Here is a 16,582-nt window from a genome sequence, read left to right as displayed (position 1 = left end):
TAGTAGAGAGTAGAGGATGTTATCTCCATAAAGCATACAATATTTTTCTGAAGAGAGAATATATTATCTAAAATAAATACCCTACATAGTTCAGATGGACCAAATACAGTTCTGCCATCACTGTCTTTCCGCCTGGGAATTGCTCTCCAGAATACTGCTGAAAAAAGTGTGCAGATGAAGCTCCTTTTTGTATTGTAAGGCTAAAAGAAATAGCGCAGCCATTCCAGCAGTGTTGGACAGAGAGCTCTGATCTTCCCCCTCAAGCCTACAGCAAGGTATTTTTAAACCCCCCCCCCCACACACACACACAAAAAAAAAAAAAAAACTCTCAGATCTTCAGCTCACATGAGCAAATCCAAGTGCATTAGATAGCTGAGATAAAGAACTAATCAACATTGGCTAAGTGGAGCCATTGTGTTTGAGCAAACACCTTTGAAAGGTATGGATGTTCTTTGAATTTTTTTCCCTCCTAGAAACTGAAACTAGGGGTATTGAGGATTTCCTTGTCCAGCCCTTTTGTACAATTTCCTCTGCACTCACAACTTGAGCATTCTCCACTTGTCATTGCTGCATATTCTAGGGACTGCATAAGCTGTCCTTTGTTCCTACTATTTTAAGCTTCCTCCTTATCATGGGACTGATATTTGTTCCTTCCTTGCTCAGTGGTCTTAGCATCAGGTCTGAAATACCTAGACTTGCCGGAGCCACCCTGTTGAGTCTCGGTAGCACTGAAGGGTCCTTTTTCTTTCCTGTGGCGTTTTCAATTTCTTTTCTGAAGTTCAAAGAGTTAAAAATGAAAGTAGTTATTTCCTCAGAAAAAAAGGTTTAAGAGGCTTTTTATCTAAACAAAATGCTACGTCCTGTTAAAGGAGGTGCCTGGGGGTTGTCCCTATAGTATTGCTCCTTGAGGAGAAAAATCAGTTTCAAATGGAAGTGGATTGTGTGTATGTGTTTTGATTTCTGATGCCATGTATCAACATTAGGAAGTAGTAGTATTTTCGTATTTTCGGTATTAGTTTGAAGGAACCCAAGACTAATCTTATCTGCATGTGGCTGGGAGCTGCCTGAGGCCTTTAGTCTCCTCACCCCACTGCACCCCCATGCAGTAGTAGGGATTGAATCCAGAGACCTTCTACCACTGAGCTACAGCTCCATCCCTTTTTATTTTGTTTACATTGGGACAAGGTCTTGCTAAATTGCTGAGGCTGACCTCAAACTTGTCATCCTCCTCCCTTAGCCTCCTATGTAGCTGAGAATACAGTGTGAACCCAACTCCTTTTCTTCTTTTTTACTTGCTTCCTAATGCCTGAAGTTACTGAGAAAGACTTTTAACCCACAGTTAGCAATAATGAAAATGCATCTGAGTAAAGAGACACCTCAACAAAGTGTTCCTCCACCTGGTCTATTGCTACACATCGTATGAGAGGGTGAGTGACTGCCACCATGAGCCCTGTGGTGCCTGTGTCCTACAGGGTCTGCCCTGGAGAACAGAAGGCAGTAAGAATTACACCAATTCCTTTTCAGGGAATAGTATTTGATAGGGGGGTGGATGCTAGGAGAAAGGAGTCGTAGAATAGAGAGGTCAGGAGGACTGAGGGCAAATTTGAAAACTTTTCATTCCAGTTCAAGGTTGGCCCTATCAATAGCCAAAAGTGAAAGTGCTTCTATAGGGTCACAATTCCTGTACCACGGAGATACTCATTGTTGAAATCAATAGCCTCCTAAGTGAGTCTGACAAAACCAAGTTTTCAGCCACCCCTGCCTTGTCAGATGCATGCATCCAGCTATCTCTGCAGAGCTCTGATAATCCCCTGAGAGCGCCAGCCAGAACAGAGTGGGTAGATATTAAGTCACAAAGATAGGAACTGAGTCATCATTCAATAACTAGTATTATGTGTCCCATACTCAAGCAGGGCTTTTGTATGCTTCTCATTCATATACCTTCTCCATAAAGTAATAATATATTGCTTTCAATAACAGGAAAGAGCTGGGTGTGGTGGTACATGCCTGTAATTCCAGTGACTCAGGGGGCTGGGACAAGGCAAGTTCAAGGCCACCCTGGGCAACTTAGTGAGACCCTGTCTCAAGATTAAAAAATAAAATAAAAAGGATTGGTGCTGTATGTAGCTCAGTGGTTGAATGCCCCTGTGTTCAATGCACTTCCACAACTGATCATAAAAGTCCTAATTCCAAAACCCATCAGTCTTGCCACAACATCCTGCTTTTCTCCTCCTTCATCTCCTGCAAAAATGTTCAATATTCACAGGTAAGTTTCCTGCAATGAGTCAGAGAAGCAACCCTAGCCTAATTACCCGGTTTATTCTTTTTATGGGTAACACATGTAGATGTATTCCCTGCAATTCAAACTGAGTGTTTCTCCCCCAAAATTATAATCAAGTATGTTAAGCATAACTAGGAGGTGAACTAATAAAATGCTCATGAAACAGACCAAGAGTCTGTTGACTCCTATGGAAAGATAAAATTAAGGTTGGCCCACTACCCTCTAGGCCTAAATTATGGTCAGAAGCTTGAAGCTCAACAAGGTCCACTCTGCCAATATCTCAAAGGAAAGGTTTGATTCCTAGTATAGCTCTGGTCACTGATTCTGTAAGTATGATCCTCAGAGCAGAAGTAGTAGTATCTAGGAACCTATTCAAATACAGACTCTCCCACCAAACCCAGACCTACTGAATCAAATATTTTGAGAGTGCTTTAACAAAAGCCCTCCAGGTGATTCTAAGGCACTTTTAGATTTGAAGTCTACTTAGCTGCACCTCCTGTATCTTGATGATTCCAGCTCTTGTGGCTCCAATCAATCACGTAGTCTACGAAGACAGAGTGGTTGTCAGCTGTACTGGACTTGGTGGGATGGTAAAAGAATATTTTCAACCCTCAAGAAATTACACACAGACATAAAGCAAAGAACATTTTGAATCAGTATAATGTGCTACAATGTATAGTCCAGGCACATGCAAAGAACCATGTGGCTGTTACATATGGTTAGCAGAGATAAATCAATTATAATTCAGGTGAAAATGCATACTCAGACACCACTTCAAATATGCCAAAGATCAATGGATTGCTAAACAACTATGGCAGCCAACAGCTGGCCTGATGCTAATCCCTTAGAAATAGAGTGGCTCTTGGAAAGAAGCATAAAGGACATGAAGCTTAGAATTACAAACAACTCCAGATTCAACCCATAATTGCCCTTGGCTGCAAACCAAAGACTTGCGTGCTCAGCGTGAGAAGTACTTTTGGTCATGCATCAAACCATACTTGTGCCCAAAGATAGAGATCTCCACATTAAAGGATTCCAACCACAGGATTTGGGCAGATGGTTATGCAGACCAGTCAGTGGAGTAGATAAGAATGCTGTATCTTGGACTTGGCTCAGGCAGAAAGGACTGAAGGTTACACTTGGTCAACAGAAGACTGACTTTCAATTAGCAATTTAGTGAGTGCCTTCTGTGTACAGAACACTTATTGGATATAGGAGGTAGCTAAAACACTGCTCACTTTTGAGAAGTCCAAAAATATCAACATGCCAAAAGCAATAAATAAACAATCAAAAAGCATGAAAGCCAAAAAAACATGTAAATAGAGACTGAACTGTCTTAACTGAGCAGAGTTCTCCAAGAAGTGACTGGAACCAGATTATGCTAGCAAAGGAAAACACAACTAAAACACGGAAAATTTAGAGGGTAAAGATGTAATGTCAAGGAAAGGGAAATAAAATGGATAATGCTGGAAGACAAGAATGGCAAAGGATATCAAGAAGATCAAGGGGCTGGGGTTGTGGCTCAGGGGTAGAGTGCTTGCCTGGGCACATGTGAGGCACTGGGTTCGATCCTCAGCACCACATTAAAAATAAATAAATAAATAAAGGTACTGTGTCCATCTGCAACTAAAAAAATATTTTTTAAAAAAAGAAGATCAATAGCATCAACTTAGCTTGAGAATAAAACAGAGCATAAACCAAGTTGTAAGTAGGTTTGGATAAGGTTAGTAAATAGAGGCCCTTGAGATGTGTTGTCTGAAAACCTGATTATGTTTCCTTTAAGTACACATTCCAAATTCAATGAGAATTCTACACAGAATAATGTGATTGAAATAATGGCTGAAGACAACTCTATGTTGTACATCTAGTAAACAGAGGTATAGGAGGAAAACAGCCCTCTGTAGAAGGATCTGCATTACTGTTGAGGGTGACAGGGTCTCTAGCTTGCTTTAAGGTTGTGGAGTGGAGGCAAAGGAGGGAAGAATGAGGAAACAGCATAGGGAACTGTGAACAGGCAGTGGAATAGCCATGATCCAAGGCTTAGTTAAGTTTTCTCAATCTGGCAGCACATGGAAATACCAAATAACCAACCCAAACCAATTAAATTTAAAAATCTCTCCAAGCTAACAGAATATTGATGCTTTTGAAAAGCTTCTCAAACATTGCACTGTAGAGCCACTAGCCTAGAATATTGGTACCCAGAAAAACAAGAAAGGAACTTTGAGGGAACAAGATTAAGAGTCTTTGATTAGCTTGATTAGTATAGATTAATAATTGTCCATGTAAAAGTGGGCAAGTCAGCCTCAGTGATAGCTGTTGGTGTCCAAACTCTTACAGAGCCACATGGTGAATGACCATGCTTGGTAAACATTTCTTCAATATCACTTTCATTAACTTGTTTAAAAATATATATATTAAAAAAAACTTCCTATTTTGCATGATTTGCAATCTGACTCTGTATTGACAGGGTATTGTCAATGATCAATGGTCAGTGAACTGCGGACAATCCAAGATGGACAGGAACCAGGAACAGAACAGAGATGAGAGACTCAGAAGTCCAAGGTTTTTTGTTGTTGTTAGTCATCTTTGTGATCAAAATACCTGACAGGAACAACTTAGGGAAAGGAAAGTTAATTTGGGGCTCATGGTTTCAATCTGGGATAGATTCCCTTGCTGTAGGTCTGAGGTGAAGCAGAATATCATGGTGAAAAGACATGGTGGAAGAAAGCTTCTCAGCTCGAACATGTCCCCAGCAACCTATTTCCTCCAGCTAGATTCCACAACCCAGTGGTCTATTCAGCTACCAATGGATTAATCCATTGAATGCATTAATGACTTTGACCTCATTAGTGGATTAATCCATTTGATCCATTGATGAAGTTAAAGCTCTTATGAGTATATCATTGCCTAAAAGCCCTACCTCTAAACCTTGCTGGGTTGGGGACCATGCTTTTAATACATGAGCTTTTGAGGAGACATTCCAGATCCAAACCATAACACTTTATGAAAGAGAGAATTAACCATGGTTTAATTCTACAGGTGTCAATTTATTAGTGAATAAATTTTGACTTTTGATCACCCCTTGCTTTCCAGGGTCATCTTGTAACTTCTCAACGTCTCGCATTTTCTAACTAAAATGGATTTAGATTTTCCTATGTATTATAACATCTGCATTTATTTATGAGTGTATACTTCTAAATGCTCTGTTTTCATCTTTCTGATATGACCTCTTGGTTGAAAAAAAAAAAAAGTGAACATTTTGAAACAGGTATCTTATCAAACCATCTACTTGCTTCAAACACTTCAGTAATTTAACCTTGCTTTTCATAGACCAAAAATCCTAGGGACCTTAAAACCATGTACTATGTGACCACTGCATGCTGCCACATTCTACACTAAGTAACTACTGCCTGCCTAGGAACATGGTCCACCTTGTTCTTCATAGAATTTACAAAAAAATGGCTTTCTATCTTCTTACCTTATCGTATGACATTTCCTTTTGTTTTTTCAATTTTCTTTTTTTATGTGAAAAACTCCTTAGTGGCCAGGCACAGTGATGCACGCCTGTAATCCCAATAGCTCAGGAGGCTGAGGCAAGAGGATTACAAGTTCAAAGCCAGCCTCAGCAATTTAGTGAGGCCCTAAGCAACTCAGTGAGACCCTGTCTCTAAATAAAATATAAAATAGGGTTGGCGATGTGCTTGTGCTTGTGGTCGAGTACCCCCGAATTCAATCCCCCACCCAAAAAAAAACCTCAGTAACAAATTACTCTGAAGGCAATGAATTAAATCTTATATTCTTTATATCTTTAATAAAGCTTTTTAACAGTTATTGAAAAAGAATTTTCAACTAAAAAATTATCTTCTCACACAGTACATTAGTGCTTAAGCAGCCTATTAGTGTTGTTATGTAAAATGCTTTTTCTTTGCCAATTAAAAAAAAATCTTTCCCCTATAAACTCTTTATTTTTCCCTCCTCACCAGTTTTCCACTTTCCATTATCTCCTGCATCATTTAAACTTGTTGTTTAAATTAGATAAAGGTGTTTGACAAAGCCTATGACGAATCACAAATAGATCTTATTATATTGGAATCTTGAGGTCTGATCGTGGGTGACCTCCTTCGTCTCAGCCATACTTTTTCAATTATGACAGATGGAGGTTGGGGGAGAGAGGCAGCATTTATTTCCTTTGATTACAGAAATAATATGTTCCTTGTAGAAAATGGGTTAAGCCTAGAAACACATAAGGAAGCAGGAAAATAGCACAGTGACTCTGACCCTCAGGCAATCCCTGGTACCATGCTCACGTGGCCTCTGCTCCCACTCTGCCCACAGCTATTATGATCTCACCAGAGGTCTATTGCCACGGCCCTCTGAGCCACCCTATTTTACCATGTTTTCCTAAAAGATCTTCTTCATGCTTGCTTCTCAAACAAGCCAAGCCAAGCAGTTCCTGCCTTTTTTGCTTTCCAATATGGAAGCCTCTTTCCCCAGAGATGCATTCTTCATTCCTTATATTTCTTCAGGACTCTGTTCAATGTCTGCTGACCACAGAGACGTTCCCTAATGAGCCTCTGAAACAGACCTTCACCTTCACCATGTCCCCGTCACTCTCTGTTCTTAGCCTGCTGTATTTTCCACATGAACACTTAGCGCTATCTGACATAGCTGTGTGTGTGTGTGTGTGTGTGTGTGTGTGTGTGTGTGTGTGTGTGTTTGTATATAGGAGTGGCTGTGTATGTGTCAATTTACTTATTTGTTAATTGTCCAGTTCCTGTTACCAAAGTGGAAGCTCCATAGATCAGGGACTTAATTTTGTTCATTTCCATATTCATAGGATAAAACATAGTGCCAGGAAAGTCATAGACTCTCAAGAAATATTTGTTGAATGAGTGAGTGGGTGAATGAATGAATGAATGAATGAACCAGTGGAAATTTGAGTTACAACATCTTCTTCCAAAATGTGTTGATCTTTCAGTTCTCTTTAAATGACCTCAAGTGCATTTCTATGTTTGGGTTTGATTCACACAGCCAGTCCTGGTCAATGCATCTATTTGCAAACAGGAAGGTTTCTGTACCGGTTGTAACAAAGAGAGGTGGCTTTTTGTCATACCTGTTTTGGTTTGTTTAGGATGTTTAAAACCCCAAACTGGGTAGCTGTTTTAGTCAGTTTTTTTTTTTTTTTTCACTGCTGTGACTAAAGGATCTGACCAGCACAACTGTAGGGGAGGAAAAGTTTATTTAAACACTCATGATTTCAGAGGTCTTAGTCTACAGAAGGCTGGCTCCATTTCTCGGGGCTGGAGGTGAGGCGGAACATCATGGCGGAAGAGTGTGGCAAAAGGAAAAGCTCAGAAGGAAGCTTCTAAGGAAGCAGAGAGAGAAACTCCACTCTCCAGACACAAATATATACCCAAAGTCATGCCCTAATTCCCACCCCCTCTAGCCACACCCTATCACTTCAGTTAATCACATGAGGGGATTAATTCATCCATTAGGCTAAGGCTATGAGCCAATCATTTGTCAGTTTTCAGGGAACATCTCACATACAAATCATAACATTAGCTTATAAACAACAGAAATTAATTTATCACAGTTCTAGAGGCTGAGAAGTCCAAGATAAAGGCAAGCAGATTTGCGGTCTGGTGAGGGCATGTTTCCCGTTTTTTGGTGCGGGGTGGAGTAGGAATACAGGGGATTGAACTCAGAGGTGCTTTACCACCGAGATACATCCCACCCCTTTTCATTTTGAGACAGGGTCTCACTACGTTTTTCAGCCTTGCTAAATTGCTGAGGCTTGTCTGGAACTTGGGGAACTCCTGCCTTGGCCTCCCAAGTCGCTGGGATTACAAGCATGTGCCACCACACCCAGCAAGGGCATGCTTCCTGATTCATAGATGGCATCTTCTCACTGTCTCTTCCATGCTGGATAGGACACCACAGTTCTCTGAAGCTTCCTTTTTAAGGGCACTAATCTCATCTGTGAGGGTTCTGTCCTCATCACCTTACATAATCACCACCCAAAGGCCCTGCCTCCTAATAGCATACATTAGTGATTGAGTTTCAATAATGAACTTGGGAAGGATACAAACATTCAGGCCATAGCAATGCCTTCATATAAGACATTAATTGTTCTATGCATCTTTCTCTCAGAAGCAAGGATTGGTTTCTTTAAAACCTAAATATTCAAAGTAATCTTCAATAAAAGTGGCAGCACCCTGGTGTCTGGAAGATTTCCATCTGGATCCTTATGGGTGCTATTCTTCTCTTTTCCAAGATTCTTCTCCCTAAATAATCTCAATTCATGGCAGCTTCATTTTAAGCCTGCATTCTGCAATTTCCCACTAATAAATGCTATAATGAGGATGATAATGGGTGAAAGTACATTATTTCTCTGACCATCGAAGTCCACTGGCAGATGCAAAGGTCAGAACATTTATTGACCATGAGATGTAGCAGAGCATAACAGGTGCTGAAGTAAATAATAAAGGTTTATGTTATACTGGAATTGCTTTGACCATAAAAGATAATAAATACGTGGTGATTGATTCATTATCAAACTCACTGGTCTGTGTTCACAATCCTATCTGGTTCTTCTGTGAATTTTTATTCTAAGACATTTTTTAATAAAACTTTTGATTACAACCCAATGAAAATGCTTAGTGGCACAAATTAGGAATTTCTTTAAAAGATAATAAAAGAAACATAGTAATATTTCATTTGAAAGCATAAAATAAGTGGGAAATTGGCTTACACTCACCAGAAAGAATATTTTGTGGCTGCAGCAACATGAAAAATGTTAGACCCAGTCCCCTTGTACAGTTGAATTCTGTAATTCAGACTCAACTTATTTAGATTCTGTGATAATTCCAACAAAGCCTGAATTGAGTATGCTTTTGCCCAATACATTTTTAATGAGTTTTGTTAGTGAATGATAGAAACAAGAGTTCAAGCAAATATCTAAGGGAATTATTAAGGGAATGTGGCAGACAGTGCTGGCTGCCTACTCAACATGCATTCTTTCATTCCTTTTGACTAACAGAGCCCAGAGTTTGTTTAGGGCAGCAAATTAGCCCAGTAAAAGCATTCACAGTTCCAGAATCTTTGCAGGCTCAAGGTGGTTTTAGGACCCAGCACAGGGTCAGTGAAATTAAAATGGAAGACAGTGAGATTGTTTTCCTAATCTAAAGGCTAAATTCATTGAGCAGGCACCTTTAACCCTCTTCCCTTCTCACTCAACTCATTTTCCATCTGCAACATAGACACAATACCCGGAGCAAAGCAGTTCTCTTCCAACCATGAGGATGAAAATGATGGAACTAGTGGTGTGAGAAACTAGAAAAGCCCCCATCCCTCAATGGCTTCCTAGATCGCTGCACCAGCCCAGAACTACCACCTCAGACCTTGTTGAAGATACAACTTTTGTGTTTTTCCTACAAATTAGCCTCACATTGCTAACCAATAGAACAAACTTCTTTTTTAAATTAGAGCGTTATAGTTGTACATAGTGATCAGATTCATTTTAACAAAATCATACGTGCAAAGAATTTGATTTCAGTCTCTATCCCCCCTTATCCTCCCCCATCCCATATTCCTCTTCCTGTCCTCTACTGATCTTCCTTTCATTTATTTATTTATCTTTGATTGGTACTTTCTATATATATACACATAAAGGTGAAATTCCCTTTGGTACATTTATACACACATATATTATGGTTTGGATGTAAGGTGTCCCCCAAAAGCTCACGTGTGAGACAATGCAAAGAGGTTCAGAGGAGAAATAGTTGCGTTATAAGAGTCTTAACACAATCAGTGAGTTAATTCCTGATAGGGATTCCATGAGTGGTAACTGACGTGGTAGCATATGGCTGGAGGAGGTGGGAATTGGGATTTGGCTTTGGACGAGTGGAGTTTGTCTGTCTGCTTCCTGATCATCGTATGAGCTGCTTCCCTCTGCCACACTCCTCCAACATGATGTTCTGCCTCAGCTCAAGCCCTGAAAAATGGAGCCAGCGTTCTATGGACTAAGACCTCTGAAACCATGAGTGCTTCAATAAACTCTTCCTCTCCTACAATTGTTCTGGTCAGATCTTTTAGTCACAGCAGGAAAAAAGCCAAATAAAACAATATATCACATGAGTTTGTTAAATTCATTTCCTATTTCCTCCCCTTTCCTGTCTTTCATCCTTCCTTCTTGATCTCCTTCTTCTACTCCACTGATCTACCCTGTATGTTTGTGATATTCTCTCTCCTCCTCTACCACCTTTTTTTGCTCTTGGTTTCCACATGTGAGAGAAAACCTTCAACCCTTGATTTTCTGAGTGTGGCTTATTTCTCTCAGCATGATGTTCTCCATTTCCATCCATTTACCAGCAAATGCCAGTATTTCATTCTTGTTTTATGGCTCAGTAGAACTCCATTGTGTAAATATACCACATTTTCTTGATCCCTTTATCTACTGACAGGCATCTGAGCTGATTCCATAATTCGACTACTATGAATTGTGCTTCAAAGTGGCTATATCACTATAGTACACTGATTTTACTTCTTTTGGATAAATATCAAGGAGTGGGATAGCTGGGTCATCTGGGGGTTCTGCTCCTAGTTTTTTGAGGAATATCAGTACTGCTTTCTAAAGTGTTTGTACTAATTTGCAGTTCGACCAACCATGTATCAGCATACCTTTTCCTCCATCTTTCCCAAGCTCTGGATTGGAAAGAATTATAAGAATTACAATTAATTAATTAATTATAATGCTTGGTAATTGCCTTTCTGACTAAAGTGAGATGACATGTTAGTGTAGTTTTGATTTGTATTTCCCTGATTGCTAGAGATGATGAACATTTTCTCATGTATTTGTTGGCCCTCTGTGTTTCTTCTTTTGAGAAATGTCTCCTTCTTTTGTCTATGTATTGATTGGGTTATTTGCAGTTTTGGTACTAAGTTTTTCAAGTTCTTGATATATCCTGGATATTAATCCCCTGTCAAAGGAGCAGCTGGCAAAGATTTTCTCCCATTCTGTAGCCTCTCTCTTCACACTCTTAATCAGTTCCTTTGCTTTGCAGAAACATTTTTAATTGGATGGCATCCACATTTTGATTCTTGGTTTCATTTCTTGAGTTTTAGGGGTCTTGTTGAGGAAATCAGTGCCTGCACCTATATGATGGAGTGTTGACTCTATTTTCTTCTAGCATTTGCAAACAAGTTTTAGACCCATTTTGATTTGACCTTTGCACAAGGTGAGAGATGGGGATCTAATTTCATTCTTCTCCATATGAATATGCAGTTTTACCAGCATCATTTATTTAAAAGACTGTATTTTCTCCAAAATGTATTCTTGGCATCTTTGTCAAGTATCAGATGGCTATAAGTATGTGGGTTTCTCTGTGCATTTTCTATGCTATTCCATTGGTCTTCACATCTATTTTGAAGCTAATACCAGGATGTTTTTGTTACTATAGCTCTGTAGTACAATTTGAGATTGGGTATTGTGATGCTTCCTGCATCACTCTTCTTGCTCAGAATTGCTTTTTCTATCCTGGGTCTCTTGTTCTTCCAAATGAATTTAAGGACTACTTTTCCAGTTCTGTAAAGAATGTCATTGGTATTTTGATGGGCATTGCATTGAGTCTGTATACCGTTTTTCGACATGTGGCCATTTTGACAATATTAATTCTGCCTATCCAAGAATATGGGAGGTCTTTCCATCTACTAATAGCAGAAACTTCTATTCTATTAGTAAATAGTGATGTTTAGATGAAGACTTATGTGCAATTTGGTATAGACCCTACAGACAAAAAGAGAGAGAGAGAATTTTTTTTAATATTCATTTTTTAGTTTTCGGCAGACACAACATCTTTGTATGTGGTGCTGAGGATCGAACCCGGGCCGCACGCATGCCAGGCAAGCACGTTACTGCTTGAGCCACATCCCCAGCCCATAAATAATTGTTTTCTGATTGTGTACTTTAGCCTTACCACTCTATTAGCCTAGTTTCCATTAATGTTATTAACTATAAAATGCTGCCTCTTAAAAATAAAGCATATTTTCACATTTTTTACTGACAGAGCCCACATGAATATTATTGTAGTACTATTTTCATTCCACAATCTAAATGTTATATATTAATTATCTATTTAAAGTCAATGATATGGGCAACCCAAGAAAGAGTCATTTATCTTAATTTGTAAACATAGGTATTTTACAGTCATGGAAGCCAGACCTGAATCCTACCTTCACCTCTTACAGGGTTTGTGACCCTGGTTAAATTACATGACCCTTCCTAACTCTGCCATCATCCCACCATGATCATCATAGCCCTCAGCACACCACACTGAAATCCTTCATTCTCTTGTATTTCTTCTCAACTGCACTATGAACATTTTGAAATTAGAGATAGTCTTAAATGTTTCTTTTTTTTTTTCAGCATTTAGCTCAATGCCTACTATCTAAAGAGTATCCAGTGGATACTCATTGAATAAACAATTCTGAATTGGTAACTAAGTAGTTGGCTTTTCAAATATGACATTTCCCAACAAAGGAAATGTGGAAAACAGAATTTGAACTATGAAAGGAGGCTGGAAATTGATATCATAAGCACCTAGAGAGACTATCTTAACAGAAGGTATTTCATCAGCCTAGCATGGTAATGTATCGCAAGTGGAATGGCATCGAGCCTCTGAGTCTCTCCCTGATTTAGTCTTTGTGCAACATGTGGGAAATTAAGAGGTTATCCAATGGTATTTAAGTTAGTTTGAAACAAAATGATCCAGAACCTTGTCTTCCTTAGACATAGCTTCTTTTCTTCCTATCTGTGGAGGACTCTCTCTGCCCTGTGATTAGTTAGTATGCAAGGAGGGAGAATTCTGTTGTCCACATAAACCACTCCAGTGTTATCACTGCAGAGCTGAGTGTCATGTGCATCCAAAGCCTTGAAATGGGAAGTGATGCAAACCAAACAGGGATCGTGACAATGGTTCTCCCAATGGCTAAAGTGGACAGGTCTGAAGCAAGGATCTATATACTGCTGGGAGTCAGTCAAGGTGCTCAGACCCCTACTTTACAGAGGGAGAGAGGAAGGAAGAAGGGAAGGGAAAAGAAGAAGGGGGTGAGGGAGGAAGAGAAAGAAAAACTGCTTCAGGAATTATGGAAAGGAGGACAATATCTTAGTTTCAATAACAAGAGCTTATTATATATAGCACCATACAAATCACTTCCTACATACTATCTCACAGTAACAACCAAAATAAGGTGGATGATGGTGTTGCCTCTATTCACAGATGAAGAGACAGAGACCCAGAAAGATTAAGCAACAGGTCTGTCACAGAGCCAGACAATCCAGGTATCTGAATTTAGTCTTTGGTCTATGATTCCAAAGCCTATGCCTTTACATATTCAGATAAATTGCCTCAAAGAGCCTCGTGTTCAATGGGAAATACACTCACATATGCACATATATTCATATATACACATACACTCATGCACACATACACTGATGTACTCCATGCACACATTTTTAAACACATATAGATGAACACACATTCACATATATATTGGCATATGCACACATACTCACACATATACCCCACATAACATATCTACACAAGTATTCACATATGCATGCATGCATACACTCACACAAAGATCTATCCTAGGGATGCCCACCTATAGAAATTCCAGAAACTTGCTGCTTTGAGAGAGCACTTTGCTGCCTCTGATACCATCCTTTCCTCAGGGCCCTCCATCTTTCCCTTCCCCTTCCACTCCTCATAAAAGGTCTTTGGAGTTAGCCAAGAACTCTCCCTTACAATATGCTTAAAGTTCTGCAAATAACAGAGGGACAAAAAGACTTTTCAGAGCATGAAGTGATGTCCCTGTGTGGGGATTTTTCAGTGACCAATTAGAACATCTCATTATGGACCCACTGAAAGCACTTTTTGATTCAAGGAAGATGCTTGTCTGTAACCAGTTTTTTGTTAAAAGCCAAAGAGATGAAGACAGAGGACTAATCTTCTATTTCAGCCTTAAAAACAAAGTAACCTATACCATTTTTGTGGATTTCTTCCTCCTATCTTTTTGATACAAATGGAACTTATCATTTTTTGTTGTTGTTGTTACACATGATCTCACAGACAGCAAGATGACATTCCTTTGAGAGCTTTGCATTTGAAGTGGTTCAATTAAAAGATGTGCTGTTTCGGGGTTCTGAGATTTTCCACGTTTTTTTCTTTCCCACAGCCAACACAAGGAAAATGGACTATGGGTCAGGTAATGTAAGCAACAGACCCTGAGATTACTGCCAAAAATGTAACCACCCAATCCACTCCAAAGGAAAATATTCATTAAAGTGACACATGTTAATAGTATTGAATTCAAAACACTTGTTTGGGCCTCCAGATGTCGGAAAACGCCATATCCTGATTAGCTGAAATGTTCTCAGTTCTTTCAGATCTTCCTTCCTTATTTTGATGGCAAGTCAAGTTTCAGGAAAATTCTTTCCCACTACTGTCTACTGATCACATCACTGAAGCATTTAAAAGTCCTACTTTGTTTCCTATAAGGAGACATGGAAAGCACAACCACAAATATTTGTGTAAATGTCACCATTTATTATTGGAATCTTTGTTCCCGTCTGTTAGAGAATTATTACAGCAAACCTCGGAGCTGGGCTCCTCCTCAGACACTTCCGACATGGAAAACGAGCACCCAGACACGCCCACACACTCTCTCACTTTTAGTTGTTTTAAACGATGGAAATGATTTTTCATTTCTTTGACCATTGATTTGTAATCTTCAGACAGAGGATTTGTGTCTATTAGGAGCATTTTCAAGCCCAGGGGAAGAGGAAAAGTGGGGGAACTGTTCTCTCCCATAGACGGCAGGAAAAAAAAAAAAAAAATCCACACGAAGAGGAATTGCCTCTGGAAGGCAGCAAGTTCATGTTCACATCCCAGCCTGCCAGTCACCAAAAAGGAAGAAAAGAGTGAGGCAGCAATATTCAGCCTTAACTCTTTCCTGAAATACTCTGAACCAGATGCCCAGAGTTTCATTTTTATGGAATTAGATCATAAACGGGACCAAGCTTGCTCTTTAGTCATTTGTCACCAAATAGAAAGAATGCGGTGTCCTAACGTGGAAAGAATGTCATGCCCTAAACATTTATTTCTGGCCATGTCTTTCCCAGCCTGGAGATCAAAACTTCAGCTAATAGATAAGCATAAGTCCCAGATCCCTTCTCCCCTCTCCTCACCTCCCCTGATAGATAGCACCCCGTTTTCCCAGCCTGGCACATTCATCTTCTCCATGTTTGAGCCGGTCTGGGGCTGCAGTGATCTTTAACCTTGATTATGTTTATGTAAGAAGTCTCCTTTGCATTTTCTCACATCCATTCATCTCTCTGGTAGGATCAAGATTTCTCTTTCCATCATCCTTTGCCCTGCTGGTATTTCTAGGAAAACAATTCTGTATCTTAGTAGCTGTATAAATATTGGATGTTTCTCCAACTCTGTCACTGATTCATAGTTATTTCTATATGAGGAGTATGTACACAGGGAGAGCCATGGGCGTGGGCAAGGGAGCCACCAGATCTTTCTGCACAGTCAGGTGCTAGACTCCAGTATCTTCGGGCAACATGAAATGCTAGAATTGGCCTCTCTCCATAAGTTCTGTGTATGGGAGTGATTCACCACATCAAAGTCAACAATTTCTTGTCCAATAGTCAAATACTTTAGGCCCTGCATAGTTCATTTTGTATCAAGGGAACTATAATTTTTTTTACACAGAGAAAAATCTAGATTGGCAGTTTCTCCACATTCTATCTTTATACACTCTGCCTGTCTTTCCATGCCCAGGACTAGCATCTGCCACATGGTTATGCAGCAAGAATTCAGTGAATTTATTTGATATCAGATTTTCCCAAACTTTAAATTAAAAAATAGGATGCATAATGATGGAAAGGAAAATTTTGTCCAAAATGAATGACATTGAGATACAAACTGAAGGTTAATACTTTTATTTCTAGCCACATCTTAGTTGTTTCATTGCTTTATCTCAAACCATTTTATAGATATGCTACTTAAGAGCCACAGTACCCCAATTATAGAAAAGCTGTTGGGAACTATTTGTACTATTTTACGTAAGAGCCACAGTACCCCCAAAATATAGATATACTGCTAGAAGTACAGGCTCTAGGATTAGCCTGTCCTCGATCAAATCACAGCTGCAACTCTTATTAAAGTGTGACTTTGAGTAAGTTACTTAACTTTCTAAACCTTAATTTCTGAAAAGCAGGAGATAATAATA

At 39.4% G+C, this 16,582-nt stretch overlaps 1 long non-coding RNA gene across 1 annotated transcript; it reads right to left on the bottom strand.

The window, feature by feature from the left end:
* Positions 1-9,892: 9,892 nt before the first annotated feature.
* LOC144367021 (uncharacterized) lies at positions 9,893-14,065 on the bottom strand. Its single transcript, XR_013426230.1, has 2 exons — positions 13,946-14,065; positions 9,893-12,068 (listed from the first exon to the last, which is right to left on the bottom strand). It is a non-coding gene; the product is annotated as an uncharacterized LOC144367021 (long non-coding RNA).
* Between the last annotated feature and the right edge of the window lie 2,517 nt (positions 14,066-16,582).

This window comes from Ictidomys tridecemlineatus, chromosome 10 (genome assembly GCF_052094955.1).
Source record: "Ictidomys tridecemlineatus isolate mIctTri1 chromosome 10, mIctTri1.hap1, whole genome shotgun sequence".
NCBI lineage: Eukaryota > Metazoa > Chordata > Mammalia > Rodentia > Sciuridae > Ictidomys > Ictidomys tridecemlineatus.
This window is presented reverse-complemented; position numbering and strand designations above follow the sequence as displayed.